Source organism: Euprymna scolopes, chromosome 42 (genome assembly GCF_053919585.1).
Source record: "Euprymna scolopes isolate OS-2025 chromosome 42, ASM5391958v1, whole genome shotgun sequence".
NCBI lineage: Eukaryota > Metazoa > Mollusca > Cephalopoda > Sepiida > Sepiolidae > Euprymna > Euprymna scolopes.
In genome coordinates this window covers 17922162-17939998 of record NC_136523.1, presented here as the reverse complement: position 1 = coordinate 17939998, position 17837 = coordinate 17922162, and the positions used below count along the sequence as shown (strand labels likewise).

General features: G+C 37.8%; 1 long non-coding RNA gene and 1 pseudogene across 1 annotated transcript in view; one reads left to right on the top strand and one right to left on the bottom strand.

Moving 5' to 3' along the window:
- Window positions 1-17837, top strand: part of LOC145266949 (uncharacterized) — a 1426307-nt gene that overhangs the window by 1399578 nt on the left and 8892 nt on the right. The gene's annotated exons all lie outside the window — the stretch shown is intronic.
- LOC145267394 (5S ribosomal RNA) lies at window positions 914-1030 on the bottom strand (annotated as a pseudogene).

Here is a 17837-nt window from a genome sequence, read left to right as displayed (position 1 = left end):
ATCCCACACAGTCAGGAGATTCTATTTATAAACGATTCTGCTAGAAACTGACGAATCGAATTAATTCATGTTCTGCTACCAAGCAATCAGAAACCAGAATTGCTTCATAAACCTTTCTGTGGCAACTTCGTATATGTTTTCTTCGTATCAACACGGGAAGAATCTTTTGCTCTGTGGATTCCATCTCGAGAACTGTCTACTGAGAACCAGTCACCTCCAGGACTTGTTTAGAACAACTAACCATCGGAAACGGTTCTGTCTACTGAGAACCAGTCACCTCCAGGATTTATGTAGAACAACTAACCATTGGAAACTGTTCTGAAACTAAACATGGCGTACACTTCTAGAATTAGCGAGGAACTGAAGATTGCTATTGTGCACCTAGTCCTGGCAGAAGTTCTTTTCGTCTGAAAAGAACCAGAGCATGTTTGTCTTCTTGCGATGCTGCAGTTTGTTGAGTAACCGCATGGACGATTAGTCAAGATCTGGCTTGTCGACCTACATTTCAAGTTCTCCTTCAATCGTGCATTCACAGTTGTGTGTGAGAGGACAAAATTTCTGGCAATCTGCCGAATAGGCTGCTAGGGAGTTTAGTCAATGATTGGATGGACTTTCTATTAACTCCTTTGTCCGAGTCTTCCTGATGGTGCCCTCGTCTTGGGCTTCCGCTCCACTACCTCTGAAGGATCGTCCGATGCGATGAGCTGTGCCCTTAAGTGTTGAACCGTTTGGATTTGCATTTTCAGGTGGTCCTGTTTTCATAACTTGTATCTGTAGAGAGCATGTTGTACAACGGCGCATCTCCGATCTCGCTCGTTGAACATTATGTCCCTTTTGAACATGATAAAAGGCTCCTATTTTTAAATGATTTTCAGGCTTTTGCAGCTCTTGCGGGAAAATATCTACGTTCCCCTACATACAGCGCCTGATATTCCCAAATGGTCACCCATCTGGTACTGACCGGGCTCAACGTTGCTTAACTTCGGTGATCCAACGAGAACCGGTGTGTCAACGTGATTATGTCGTATTAGTCAAGGGTGCCCTTTCCTCATATTCATTTTGCGCGTCCCTCTCCACATATATTTCTCTCTTTTCCCCATACCTATTTTTCCTTATCCTTCTCCCTCACTCCCCGTTTCACCTCCGCCCAACCCATTCTTCGCTATTGAAAATAATAATGTACATCACCTTACTTGTATACTAGCAGGCAGGGTTACCCACCGTTGCCCGGGGAAAGGTGTAACATAGTTTTATTAAAAACTTCTATTCCATTTACCTTTTTCTATCCATCTTTTTCCTCATTCCCCGTTTTACGTCCCCCCTCTTATCTGATTCTCTTTTTTTTTTTCGCCCAGCCCATTCCTCTCTATCTGGACACACACACGTACAACTCTCTGTTATATAACAGATACCTCTAAGAATTAATCGGCAATTTTCTTTTCAAATTAGTGCATAATAACTAGGGCTAGGACAATAGCATATTCTTTTCATTGTTTTGACTCTCGAGTGTGTATCCGTTGATACCTTATATGATTTTATATAGAGTGGTGTGGTTCTCGGTTGGTTAATTGTGTCTAACTGTGTCGGATATATACTCGAGGGTCAATGATAAGAGTATTCTGTTTTCATAGCCCTAATAATAACTCTCTGAGAAACCTGACTCAGTTGACCTCCAGATAAACAATTTCCATTCTACCCTAAACTTTAAAATTATCAACCGCTGGTCATGTTTGGAATCGTTTTAATTTTGTTCGTTTTTTTTTTTTCTGGGGAGGGGGATCTTTGTTTATATTTTCAATAATAAAAAGGAATCTCTTTCGATGGCAGATCTGCTGTCCATCGTGTTGTTTTCGAAAACCTCACCCTTGGAGCATCCAAATAAATAGCAAAGAATTCTGGCGCCATTCAAGCTTTCCGTTTTCTCCCCATACAGTCTTTATAAATGGCGTGTTTTCTCGGAAATGTTCTTATCTAAAATGTGGTAGGCGCTTTGTGGCATACTCCTGCGCTCTCACATACACGTACACACACATATACACACATATGTGTATAAATGTATATGTGTGTGAGGGGTGCGTGCGTGTGTAAAACCTCAGTAGATGATAACTTATTAAAACTGTTCAAAAATAAAAGCGAAATATTTATTTATAGATGGATTGAAGAAGATCAAGATCGCACACACATATATATATATATATATATATATATATATATATATATATATATATATATATATATATATATATAACTTTATTCGATTGACAAAAATAATTGTAAAGAAGAGAACCATAGCGGAAATTCAGTCAACTAAAATAAGATGGAAAACGGGTCGAGGAAAAAGAAAATAAATGAGGGAAGTTACATGTAACAAATGTACAATTCAGTAAAATAAATAACTCGATTAAAAATGAAATCGCTAATAAATAACTCGATTAAAAATGAGACTAACTTTTCAATGGTATATGTCTGTGTGGTTAAATACAATGACCCCACTACTCAATCTTCATTCTTCAATCCTGCAGTCCAATGCACTTCTGACAGCAATTGCTTCTGCCAACCAAACAAAGACACCCTCTCTCCCAAATACAGGCTTTTTATAGGACAAACCCGTCCAAAGTTATTTGCATACTCTTCCCATGATCTCTAGTCTATAAATAGACGCAGTGGCCATTCTCTTCTTCTTTCTTCTTTCACTCTCTGAAGTGGGCGTTGCCAGTGGTAAAAGGTTTGCACAATTTTTTTTTTTTTTTACTACACGCCCCCATGATCATTAAAGATCATTCACATCTCATAATCCCGTGTCCAGATCGGCGCATTGCGTTCTCTTTGCGGTCTCTGCATCGGCACCGGTTCATCTTCATCACTCCCTGGCTCAGTACCACCATCCTCATCACCTAAATGGACCACACGCCTTAAATCTAAAACATGTCGTGGCATTCCATTGACACTTAAGTTGTTTGGGGATTGCACTCCTGTTATCACTCCTCTTCCCCACTGCGTTGTGCATCGGGCATTAGGCGGTTTCACCCAAACTTCTCCTATTTGGATTCTGGCTGGTCCTTGATCATTAATTTCCGGTGACATGTCTCTAGGATGCCTCCATTCGTAATAAAAGATTGCTCTATGTGGTACTGTGTCATCTCTTTGCCCGACCTTAGGGGACATGTTGTACCAAAATGTGGCCTCTTCAGGCGATATTCTTCCTCTCTCAGCTATTGCTTTCACGGTCCGATGATGTCGCTCCACAATACCATTTCCTCCAGGTCTGTAGGCTGCCCTGTAATAACTTTTAATCTTCCATTTTTTTAGCATCGTCTGAAAGATTTCCGAGCGAAAAACAGTGCCATTGTCCATTATCACCTCCCTTACTAGACCTCGTTCAAGCATCATCTTTTCTAATTCAGTTGCAACTGCAGATGCGGCTTCCACTCGCAGTTCCTTCCATATCGCCAGTCTACTTGGCCCACAATCAATTATTGATAAGTATGCTCCCCCTCGGTAATGTGCTATGTCAATAGCTAGTCTCGTCCAGTTCGTTAAAACTCCAATTTCCCCAGGATTATGTATATTTGGGGCAGGATCGATCGATTGACACCGAACACAGTTCTTTACTATCATCTGAATTTCTTCCCGTTTTACATTCGGATCCACTTGCCTCACCAAATATAATGTTCTCTCCACTCCCATGTGATGCATGTCATGCAACTCTTTAATTTCTCCAATTCCAAGACAGCATATCGGCGCCTCCTCTTTCTCAATTAACCACTGTTTTTTTATCCGTGTTAGCGCATCTGCCTTGTTTCTTTCAGAAGGCACAAACACTGCTTTTTTTTTGCAGTTTCAATTCAGACATCAACTCTCTAAGCATCCCTAATCTCCGCTTTATTATCACTTCTCCGGCACTCTTTGTTCGTATTCTGCCACTCTCCTCCACAGTAGAGTTCACCCAACTGAGTACAGTGGCTGAATCAGTTCTTATTTCAATATTTGTCAGTCTCCATTTGATAGCTAAATTGACACCCTTTAGAACAGCATCTAATTCAGATATGTTAATGTGATTAAAGTCATCACTTTTCCTCAGCCAAGTTGCATCTTCCGCCACCACACCGCCAATCTCGACAACCACGCCAGTTGCAACATTGCTTGCATCACATCACACAACTCCTGTGCTCACTTCAGGTATGTGCCAAGCGCCATTAACAGGGTCTTCTTTTTTCACCTCAGCTAGAACCTCCTGCATCACTTTCATGGTTTTGCAATCAACTGTTTATTCCCAATCCATTCCATTTGCTCTTCTTTTCACATAACTGTATGCTAATCGCAGCCATCCAGCAATTGGATAGTGCCCCAATAATTTACCACAGATCGAAAATAGCTCCCGCCTACTAATTTCTCCTCCCATCTCTGGGATCTCGTTGCCTCTCCTGAACATTAGTGCACCCATCTTGTTTTTCATAAGCTTAAGGCCCAGTGCCGCGCCTCCGTCCAGGGATTCCGGAGATTTTGCTGCTAACCCAAACCCCTTCAAATGTTCCACAACTTCCTGTGTCGATATTTTCGTTACGTCTACCATTATATCATCAATGTATGAATCAGTGGCCTCTTTCGTCCTACTTCCTTTCTTTAATACTGTTATTAAAATGGCTGCCATAATCTTTGGTGCGACATTAAGTCCGAATCCTAATCGTGTTAGGCAATAGGTTTTTCCTTTATAACAGACCAGCTGGTACTGCCATAGTTCCTTTGCCACATGTAGTTGCAGGTAGGCAGACTTAAGGTCCACTATTGCGGTCCCTCCTACCAACTGTCTCCACTTTCTTATCTTTTCATCACACACATCTATTATGTCGCTCCCTGTATGGCACGCCACAAAACGTTTCAACTCACGAAAGTCGAACACTGGCCTAACTTTCCCTTTTGTGGCCTGAAATACTGCCATCAATGGCAACACGCCTTTTCTTTCTCCTTTCCATGGTAACAGAATACCATCCGATATCCATCTTTCCACCTCTTTCTCGAATTCTAATTTCTTATCGCCTTCCAGAGAGTTTTTATAATATTGGACTTTGTTCTGCAATACTGGAGGCTCTCCCTTCCATGTCCATCTTACTGTCCATTTATCTCCATCGAAGTTTGCTTCAAAGTCTTTATCCTCGATTTTGCAAACATTCAGCTGATGGGCAGCCACGGCACATTGTATATCTCCAAACTTCACTTTGGCTTTCTTTATAGTTACACCTCCCAGCTCATTAATCACGTCCATTCCAATTATGACGTCGATCCCATCAACGATGTGATTCATCAAGATTGCCCTCACCTTTACGTGCATTCCACAGACTTTTATCTCCACTTGTCTGGCTCCTTTACATTCTATATTCCTCCCATCAACTGCTTTCACTGTACCGCTCCTTCCATATCCCTTCAAAAGTTTGGAATTGATTAAAGTAGTGGTGCACCCAGTATCGACAAGTGCAGTCATTACAGAATCATTCACCTCTACTTCTATTATAGGAAGAGGCCAGTATCGCGCCTTCATTTCATTGCTAGGGTAGCTTACGGCGCAGAAGCTCCCCCTTGCCCGATTCCCTGAATCTGAGGACAATATCTCGCAATGTGGCCAAATTTTCTACAATTGTAGCATGTTGCCCTGGCCCTAGGGATCTCTGTGCAATCTTTTTTTATGTGCGGTCCTTGACATCTAAAGCACTGAAGGCTTGATTCTTTCTTTCCCTTATTAGTCTCATTAGTTTGCACACTTGCGGCCAACGTCCGAGTTTCTACGACCCTTTTGCTGACTAAAAGCCGTGCAGTCGGTATCAGTTTGCTGACATCCATTCTCTCTATGTTCGGTAGCTGCTGTAATGCCACAGATACATCGTCTGGGAATCCAGTTATGAATGCCAGTTTGGATGTATGTTCCATCCTTCTTCCCAGATATCCCGCCAGTCCAGCCAATCTTTTGATTTTATTAGCATAAACATCCACCAATTCTCCTGTCCACTTGAATCGTTGCAGTTTTTCGTATACCTCAAAAGGCCCCTCAGTGAAGGCGGTCACGAGTCTTATCTCTATCAGTTCTGCATCTTGTTCTGCATTATTCATCTCAAGATAGAGAGCGAGTGCATCTCCCAGCAAAAAAAAAGTGGAATAAAACTGGCAAGGTCTGGCACATGTTGAAGCTTAGCTACCAGTTTTACTTTCTTTATCCATCCGACTACATCACCTTCTCCACTAAAAGGTGGTATCACATCTTTTCCCAATCTCAACATCCCAGATTCCATGATCTGTTCTTTGCCGGAATAGCTTGTGGTTAAATACAATGACTCCACAACTCAATCTTCACTCTTCAATCCTGCAGTCCAATGCACTTCTGACAGCAATTGCTTCTGCCAACCAAAAAAAGACACCCTCTCTCCCAAATACAGGCTTTTTATAGGACAAAACCGTCCAAAGTTATTTGCATACTCTTCCCATGATCTCTAGTCTATAAATAGACGCAGTGGCCATTCTCTTCTTCTTCTTTCTTCTTTCACTCTCTGAAGCGGGCGTTGCCAGTGGTAAAAGGTTTGCACGATTTTTTTTTTTTTTTTTTACACTACAGTCTGAAAAATGATTTTTTTTTTAGAATAGTAGATAGTGAATGGAGTAAGAGCGGAGAGGAGGTAAAAAAAAAACTATCACTACCTAAATAATTCTAATTGAAACCGGAGGTTTCTCTGCTTGCACAAAGTAGGGGGGCTGGAAATGATGGCAAGTGTCTCGAGGATAGACAGATGGAACTTTGTACGTCCTCGGTGCAAAACAGAAAAGCACTCCGAAGAGAATGCAAGACCACAATCCTTTTTATCGACCAAGTGTTGGCTGATGGACGATTCTGTCTATGTTGTCTATATTGCTTTATTGAGAGATAGGCAAGACATCCTTACGAAAAGAGGGAAAGGCGGATTTTGTGGAAAAAGCAATTCGAAGGGATAGAGCACCAACATTAGAAGAAACCAGAGAGAAAATCTTATCAGTTGGCTTTCAGGTCCAATCCAGGGTAACTTAATGTATACCGGGAGTCTAGATGGACCATATTTTGGTAGCTCAGAAAAGGATTGGATTTTCTTAACTTTGTTAACTAATGGAGGCGGATATCCATTCATAATAAAAATCCTTTTAATGTTCTCAATTTCCGAATCAATAAAAGGTGGGGAACAAATAACAAGTGCCCGATGGGTTAGGTTTCTAATAAGGTTAATTTTCCTGGTTGTGGGTACAAAGGAATCCCGATTGAGATAAAGACCAGCGAAAGTGGGTTTTCTAAAATAGATGCCATAAAGGAAAGCCCACGTTTAGAAACTAACACATCCAGAAAAGGAAGTGAGTTATCTTTTTCCACCTCCATCGTAAATTTGAGAGAAGGGTGTACATTATTTAGTAAGTGGAAAAAGGACACAGCTTCATAATGCGTTGCGAAACAAGAAAAAGTGTCGTCAACATAACGCATGTAAAATGCTGGTCCGGGGAACTTGTCAAACAACGCCTGTTCTAAAAAAAACACAAAAATATTGGCCAAAGTTGGGCCAAGGGGAGATCTCATGGATATACCGTCAAACTGGCGATACATCACGTCGTTGAAACTAAAGGAAAACTGACTTAGTAGCAAGTTCCATGAGTTCAACGAACACCGCCTCAGGAAAAGAAAGGAAGGGACCAGAGCCTCTATAAAGAAAATCAGCACACATGTCAATGACCTCGTCAAGAGGGACATTGGTAAACAAATTGCTAATATCAAAGGAGACCAAGTAACAGTTGTTAGTGGTGAGAGGAAGCTCCTTGATAGTCGATGCGAAATTAAAAGAATTGGGTGTGCAATGTGTTGAATGAAAAGAACAGACTGGTTAAAGAATTGAAACCAGCCATTTAGCCAGATTGTGTTGGGCCGAACCTACCATCAACAAGATTGGTCTGAATGGAGTATCAATCTTGTGTACCTTAGGCAGTCCGTAAATCCTGGGGCGTTGAGAGTCCACCGGTCGGATATTATTATAAACCTCCTTAGATAAATATTAAAATTAATGCCAACGGAGAAGTTTATTTTAAAGCTTAGTTTCGATGGAAGGAGTGTCACCGGAGTCCAGGGAACCTAAACCTCCTCTCCGCTCTAACTCCATTCCACTACCTAATATTCTTAAAAAAATCATTTTTCAGACATATACCATTGAAAAGTTAGTCTGAACGAAAAGCGCTTCGGGCGTATTTTAGCGACCTCGTTTTTAATAGACTTATTTATTTTACTGAATTGTACATTTGTTACATGTAACTTCCCCCATTTTTTTCTTTTTCCTCGCCCCGTTTTCCATCTTATTTTAGTTGACTGAATTTCCGCTATGGTTCATTTCTTTACAAATATATATATATATATATATATATATATATATATATAGAGAGAGAGAGAGAGAGAGAGAGAGTGTGTGTGTGTGTGTGTGTGTGTGTGTGTGTGTGTGTGTGTGTGTGTGTGTGTGTGTGTAAAACCCCAGTAGATGATAAATTATTAAAAATGTTCAAAACCAAAAGCGAAATATTTATTTATACATGGATTGAAGAAGATCAAGATCTCATCGGTCTATATATATATATATATATATATATATATAGAGAGAGAGAGAGAGAGAGAGAGAGAGAGAGAGAGGGGTGTATGTGTGTGAGAGAGAGAGAACACAAATTTGAGACTGTAAATTATATTTTACATAAATTATTGTTCGACAGGATACTCAAATAAGAAATATTAAAATTTCCTTAATCCGCGGAGTTTCAAAGAAATGCGGCCTTCTCGTCATAGGAAAGATATAAGCAAATGGGTATTGTATAAATTTGCTGGCATGAATTGAAACAGCATTATATGAAAACTTGTCATACATGCAAAATGGTTTCATAAAATGGGGAAAATAAATAAATAAAAAAGATAAATAAAAACTGAAGGATTAAATATCTACACTGCAGTGCATTCTTTCCAGTTAACGCAAAAATACATTAAAACATTTACGTGCGAGGTTTGAATCTACAGACCACGTCATGCAAACAAAAAAAAATTATCAATTATCAAGTCTTATAAAATTCTTTTCAGTTAATGAAAAAATACACGCTATCAACTTACCCACAGTAGAATTTCCACGGCCCGTTGTTCTATCGTTGTTGCTAAGCGATGACATGGAAAAAATGGTTTTAGCGGTGATAGATAAATGAAAATAACGGCTTCCAATTTCAATTATCGGTAATTATCGGGGGTATTCTGATCAAAATTAACTAAGATCACTCCCAGACTTATACACTAAAGTTCTGTAAATTTTAAAGAAAATATGTCCAACAGTTTCGGAGTCTATAAGGAACGAACTCATAAATACACACAGATAAGGTTGCATTTATGTAATTGATTGTATATATATATATATATATATATATATATATATATATATATATATATATATATATATATATCAAAGTTAAATTCACAATTTTTGAAAACACGTTCATTTATTTTCTTATAGGATCTGTTTCGTAAGCAATCTTCAACATATATCCAACGCAATTAGAACCACATGGGGAGATAAATAAATAGAAACATTAAAAAAATCCCCTACTTATATTTATAAATACACCTCTTTATTTAAACAAACATAATATAAAGAATACCCGAACAGTCTAAGACTGAAACGAAAAATCACAATACTAAAATCTAAGAATCCAAATAATAAATATCAAAATTGAATGAAAACACCCTACCCTTATTTCAGAGGAGCTAGTTCCTCTCACACATACACATTAGTAATATTAGTAACAACCTTGGATCACAATTACCTTCTTAGGGAAGCAAATAACTTCATAATACTATAAAACAGTACACACATTCTTCAAACCAATAAAAGAAAAAACACACACACACACATCCTACCCTAAAGGAAAACAAAACAAAACAAACACAAGCAGAGAGAGAGAGTTCTTTTTACATCTCCAACATATCTTGAATATATTCTAAGAATTTTAAATAATTTCTGAAGAGGACGCTTCACAGAACGTCTGAAATGCGTTAAAAACGATTTCAATGATTTAAAAACATTATTACAACATAATTCTCAATGAAAAACTAAGACACAGAATAATAAAATAATGTTAAAAAATACACATTATTGGTGACCACCCCCTTATTTAAATATACATCTTTCTCTCGTTGGAATTTGTTAACCCATTATATATATATATATATATATATATATATATATATATATATATATATATATATATATATATATATATATGATTACTTCATTACATAAATAAATATACGAAAGTATAGATTTATGCGTAAACTTTAAGTATTTACTTCAGTTGTGCTCAGTACGTAGGTAGAGCTAGGTAGTATGTTATAAAATATATATGGCAATTAAGCTACACATGATATTCCGCGTTTCATCTACGCTAGGATTCATCAGACTTCAGGCATCATAAGGCTGATGAATCCTAGCGTTGGTGAAACGCGGAATATTCTGTATAGCTTAATTTCCATATATATTTTATAACTTACTATATATATATATATATATATATATATATATATATATATATATATATATATATATATTAAACACAGTAATCTAGGAGCATGCATGCTTCGGGATCCTACCCCTCTTCAGCGTAGCTTGCCTGTTTCTAGGAATCGAACGGCAGACCTTGGACCTTATATATTACAGTCCGGCGTCTAATCCATTACGCTATGAAGCCATAGAAAATTTTACTGTGTATTTTTATCGCTTAGATATTTACGTAGATTTGTTGTTTATTATTTTTGTTTTTTTTAAGATAGTTCTTAACTTATGTCTTCAGCTTTATTTGAACGTAAACAAATATTTATTTATTTATTTATTATTTATCAAAAACAGTAATCTACGGACATGCATGTTTCGTGGCCCTATCCCTCTTCGGCGTAGCTTGACTTTCTAGGAATCGAACCCCGGACCTTATATATTACATATTTATTTACGTCCAAATAAAAATATGGGTGATTTTCTAAGAAACAGGATCTTCAAGGTGGAGAGATAAGTTAACCGTATTATCGTTTAAAAAAAAATTCAACAACAAATCTATAAACACGCGCACACACACACAAATATATATATAGTAAGTTATGAAAATATATATGGCAATTAAGCTACACAGAATATTCCGCGTTTCATTCCTGTGAGAATTCGTTAGGCTTACCTTGCGAATTTTCACGAGAATGAAACGCGGAATATTCCGTGTAGCTTAATTGCCATGTATATTTTCATAACTTACTATATATATATGTGTGTGTGTGTGTGTGTGTGTGTGTGTGTGTGTGTGTGTGTGTGTGTGTGTTTGTGTGTGTGTGTGTTTATAGATTTGTTTTTGATGTTTTTAAACGCAGAATATAGCTTAATTGCCATACATATTTTTCGTAACTTACTACCTAGCTCTACCTATGTATTGAGCACTGTTGAGGCAAATGCTGAAAAGTTTACACATAAAATTATATCTTCGTATATTAATTGAAGTCGGCGAGATTTACGTTTTGCCCGTATTAAAACATCTAGTATATACACATGCACATATGTGTGCGTGCGTATGTGGGGGAGGGGATATCGGGGGAGGTGTTTTAGCAGTGAAAAATGTTCGGTCAGGTTTTACCGAAATATTATCATCTTGCAGGGGATTTTGACAGCTATTCGTGAAATCCATTCATCACCGTTGAAGTATGCCAGAAGCGCTAACCATCTTTGAGATTGGAGTGCTTCCGACATGACAACTTACTTAATGGAACCGTGTGGAAAATATTGGTTAGCATCTAAATTTTGAATCTCCAAGATGATTCCTTTGCTCCGTTGAGCTCTCGTGGGTCACTATATCATCACGTACATACTAGACTGTTCTAGCTTAACTCCGGTGGCAAACGGGTTCCCGTTAGATCACCCAAGTCAAGCAACGTTAAGCTTCATAAGTACTAATATGGGTGACCAGTTGAGAATTCTAAGTACTGTATTTGCTCTCCGCTTATCTCGGCATTGTTTTCAGTCGTTCTGTACTTCTCTTTGCCGCTGGACTCAAGCAGTGCCAATTCAGGAGAGATATGGTTGTGGATTGTACAACTTTTGCATCACAATTACACGCGCAAGCACCTTTACAGAGAATATCCATTGTCTTTCGAAACTGAACCAGAGGCGCTTTTTTTTTCTAATTTTTTTTTTTACCTATTAGCCCGTTAAAACGGGCAAAAGTTATAGTCCGTTGACTTAAAATGAGCGCTTTATGACAAATCGATGATTGAATTTGGTTAAATGTGCGCCCATTTTTGCATTAGATACTTATCCATATTAATCCTTAGTAATCTTTAATTGTGTATCGAGCGGGTACCATAATACTTAGTTCGCTGCATCTTATCATAACAAAGGGCTATTCAAAATTTCAGTCAGATCTGCCCGGTAGTTTTCGAGAAAATTTTAGAAAACAGGCAGGTAGACTAAGAGTAAAATATTATAAAGATATTAGTGATAGAGCGATTAAAAAATTCCAAATTCCGATACAATAACTGATTCTGTTCTAAATTCTCGATACCGATGCAATTATTGATTCCGATTCCGATTCTGATTCCGATTCCGATAAAATGTGTAAATATTTGATTTGATATTTGATGTTTGTTTTTTATTGTCTTATTATTGTAAAAAAAAAAAACGCGTAATGTCTGCATATACGAGAAGCTTTCAATAAGTTTTCGGGTTTTTGTACAAACATTTAAATTCGTCGTAGGCTCTTGAAAGCTATGTAGGTCATTGCTATACAGATTAGAAGATAACTGACCAGTTTTTATAATTTCACGTTACAATGAACAGCTACAGTGGGAATTGGAATGAACCCTACGAAAGCCTGGTTGTCACAGCCAGTGAACTTCAAAAATGTAACCTGGACGTGAGGACACTTTAGAAGAACGATATGCAATAAAATTGTTTTCAAGCTTTTTTTTTTTTTTTTTTTTTTTTACATTTTCACCCCAAACAAGGCACATTGCCACTTTCGTGTAGGGGGCTACTATCAGGGGAAACATCTACTGGGGTACTATGTAGGGATTAGGGCAGCGAGATGTTGGTTCACGTTGCACTTGAACTTATGCATGTCAGTACAGTTGGGGAAGCAGTGACCTGGAATGGAATTCCAAAGTCTAGCAGTTCTGGGGAAGAAACTACTGGAGTAGAAAGATCTTTTACATCTAGGGATCTCTACAGTGTGGGGGTGGGATTTTGCAGCTTGTCGGGTCTGTCGAGGGTGTTCACGTCGTGGGGGCACAAGTGCTTGCAGTTCTTCAGAGCATTCACCATTATAATACTTGTAGAACAGGCAGAGGGATGCAACGTTTCGACGATGGGACAGAGGCTGAAGTTTTGATGCCAGTTTAGGGCCTATCAGATTTGCGACTCTCTTTTGAACCCTGTCAAGGAGCGAGAGACTAGTAGCCGATGCACCGGCCCAAATATGACAGCAATACTCCATACATGGGCGAATAGTGGCCTTATAGAGGTACAGGATACTTTCGGGTGTTAAAAGTTTTCTAGCACGGTAGAGAGAGCCCACCTTCCTTGCAGCGGCCCTGGCAATGCCCTCGATGTAACTGTTCCAACTCATGTTTCCAGTGAACGTTAGGCCAAGGAGCTTGAGAGACGTACTCTCAGATAAAGAGTCGTTGGCCATTGCTATAGGTGGTAGAGAAGGTTTCTTGTAATTATTGAATGAAACCAGTTTTGTCTTGGTGGCATTGAACGTTACCATCCATTTTTGTCCCCATTCCACTACTGATTGGAGGTCATCCTCTAGTGTTTCTGCCATTTACTTTAGATATATGTTCGTTTGTTTTCCTGTCGTGCCTGCTATAGAGTGTGGTGTCATCAGCATATATACCCATCTCAGAGGCAATCTTGTCGGGGAGGTCATTTATGAATATCAGGAACAGCAGAGGTCCAAGGATAGATCCTTGGGGCACTCCCGCATTTATATCATATTGTTTAGATGTACGACCGTCGAGGACAACCTGGATTTTTCTCTTATCTAAGAAGGATTTAATTACGTTAAGTATTCTACCAGTGATACCGTAAGATCTAATCTTCCTGAGGAGACCCTCATGCCATACCCTGTCAAAAGCCTTAGATATATCTAGAGCTACCGCTCTGCCCTCTCCCGCTTTGTCCAGTGAATGGTATATGCGTTCAGAGATTACAGTGAGGATGTCTGCTGTGGAACGGGCTTATCTAAATCCATATTGATGGTCGGTCAGAAGTTTAGCATCTGTAAGGTGCTGGACTAGAGCATGGTTAATTAAGGTCTCAAATATTTTGGCAAAAAGTGGGAGGAGGCTAATAGGGCGATAATTTAATGGGTCAGTTCTTTCGCCAGAATTCTTGAATACTGGTACTACAGAAGCAGTTTTCCAACAGCTCGGAAAGCAAGATTCATTAAGGCATTTGTTGTAGAGTTTGGAGAGAACTGGAGCTACTTCGGCTGAGCACTTTTTTAATAGCACAGCTGGGATGAGGTCGGGTTCACATGCTTTGGAAGTGTCACAGAAACGTATGGAATGCTTCAGACTGCTTTTGGACCATCTTTCATGAATCGAGTATCAGTTTTTAAGCAGCATCGGAGATTTAAGGAAGTCAAGGAGTCTGTCAGGGATGATGAGAGGTGTGGGAGGAGTAAAGAAGTCAGAACACCAAAGTTGATTGGCCAAATAAAGAATTTCATTGATAAGGATTGTCGTGTGTCTATAGAGACAATAAGTGCCCAGTTTGATGTCAGCGAAAAAAATTGTATGCACATTTATACACGAGGAACGGATGTGGAAGATTTTCGCGAATTTACCAGTCCACATTATGAGATAATTGTGTATATGAAAGAGATTTTAATGAGGATCATTGACACGCTCACACGAAAGGACATCCATGGGACCTTCCAAAAGTTCTTGGACGGTACAATAAGTGCATTGCAGCCGGGGGAGATTACTTCGAAGAGTGTACTATCAACGAAAGGGCCCATACGAAAAAAAGTCTGGAAACTTACTGAAGACACCTCGTATATTTTCAAACGTAGAAAATCACTTGATCGTATATTACACGTATAGATATTTCTAAATATAGCTTCTCGGGGGTTTTCCTTGTAATTGACTGATAATTCTGAGGCCGGCTCTTGATTTCTATATGAATAAATTTCAAATGTGTACAGAAATGGGGTCAAAAATGGATGGTAACGTTAAATGCGGCCAAGATTAAGCTCGTTTCCTTCAATAATTACAAGAAATCTTCTCAACCACTGTTAACGAGCATCTCTCCCCCCCCCCTCTCTGGCTTTCTTACTCTTTCTGTTTTCTCTCTCTGTGTCTCTATAAGAGAATAAAGAAGGAGAGAGGGAGAGAGGGAGAGAGAGAGAGAGAGGTGAGTAAACGTGGAGGTAGACACGTTTACCAGAACCAAAGGTCAGCTGACCAAATTACGTATGTGTGACGTGGTTGGCTAGATCTGGGAGATTTGATTTGAGCTTTGAAGAAGACGGACGTTTTCCGTAGTCTCCTCCTCTTAACTGGGGAGGGGGGAGACGAACGCTGACGTGTGTGAAGAAGAACCACACAAGCAGATTTCACTGTACACCTGCTGTAGGACCTCTGGGAAAAGTGAAATAAAATCTATAAAAAACATTCATCGTCTTGGAGTGATAAATCTTCGTCAAACAGGTATCAAGTCTCCCTCCAGGATGAGAAATTTCCAGATAGTTCAGCAGCGAGAAGAAACAGAGGTAGGTTCAGAAATTACATGTCACACACACGATTCCCTTTATGATAATCAAACACACAACCATTTATATTAGAGACAATTATACGCACACGGAATCGTTCTTATGTTATATAGAAAACGTAAAATGTGCCCTAAATGAAGAACTCTATATAACATATTCAAATGTAATGAATTTAGTTAGCCAATCAGCTTTCTAGTATCCACCGCGCCCTTCCTATCAGCCAATGGGCATGCATTTTATCGGACAAAGGATCTGTTTTAAAACTAGGTTAGTGTTTTTTTTTGTTAGTTTATATATAAATATATATATATATGTGTACATACATATATGCACATATATATACATATATATATGCATACATATATATATATAAATTAAGTAGTTATATATATATATATATATATATATATATATATATATATATATATATATATATATATATATATATATATATATTCGAACTCGGCAACACGAGCCATCTCTGGCTCGATTAGCAAAGACCGTATCCAATCAGCTATCATTAACCGCGTGAAATAAGGTTAAATTTAAACAGTATAATTTTAAATGTTCTATACGTCAGTCCCACAGTGATCTAATCGTTATACGATGATATATGCATAAGAGCTAAATTGATCGACTTAATTCAACTGAAAGTGCTCAACGATAAGAAACGAGTTTCTTAAAAAGGCTGCCATAATTATATTTTACTATAATAATTAAATACCTACAGACACTAGTGTTTCATCCTTTCGGGAATCTTCAGTACATATATATATATATATATATATATATATATATATATATATATATATATATATATATTAAGTGTATATATATATATAAAGATATGTACATATGTGTTTTATTTTTTTATTACTGTTTTATCTGTTTGGTTACATATGTTTCGGATGTTGGACCATGTTTACGATCCAACAGCCTCCTCAGACCTTGCAGACCATTTTTCTGCAAGATCTGACGAGGCTATTGGATCGTAAACATGGTCCAACATCCGAAACATATGTAACCAAACAGATAAAACAGTAATAAAAAAATAAAACACATATTTGCTCTGCAATAGTATTGAGCACTCTCTTCAGGTTTTTACTAATTACCAGTTTTACTAAATATATATATATATATATATATATATATATATATATATATATATATATATAGGAAATTTATTACTGTGAGTCCAGAATGAGTTTACAAATTGTTTCAACTAGAGGAAAATCCTCAAAGAGAGGAAAAATCCAACTAGCATCATCAGAATTCATATGAGTCCATCTATGAATTCTGATGATGCTAGTTGGATTTTTTCTCTCTTTGAGGATTTTCCTCTAGTTGAAACAATTTGTAAACTCATTCTGGACTCACAGTAATAAATTTCCTATATACTGCTCTGACTACACATTGAGCACTTTAGTCCGGTTTTTTTTTCACCACTGGTAAATAAATATATATATATATATATATATATATATATATATATATATATATATATATATATATGCAGTCTTCATTCGTTTCATCTGGCTATATTATATTTAAGTTTGGGGATGTTTTATGTGGAATTATTCGTTAATAACGCCAAAGCATCATTTTCTTTTGTTTTTGTTTTTGTTTTTGTTTTTTTATTCGCCAATCACCCTCCGCCAATCTATTTCTATGACAGATCTGACGCGTATCATGGTGGTTTGGAAACCCAAATTTTGAATTTACGCAACGAAACGAATATCTAAAACCTCTGAAACCAATTGAGCTCGACATTTTTCTTTCCCTAGTTCCTGGCAACGACTTTTCTTGTGGGAACTTTCTAATCAAAAAGATGCTTGGCGCTATTGGCGTAACTCTGAACGGATCAAGCGATTTGGAGCACAGCTGTCAAAACCTTCGGATTCAAAACACTATCTGACTGAAAATAGTACGCTTCTCATAATACATATATATGGAGACAAGTGCATATATATATATATATATATATATATATATATATATATATATATATATAT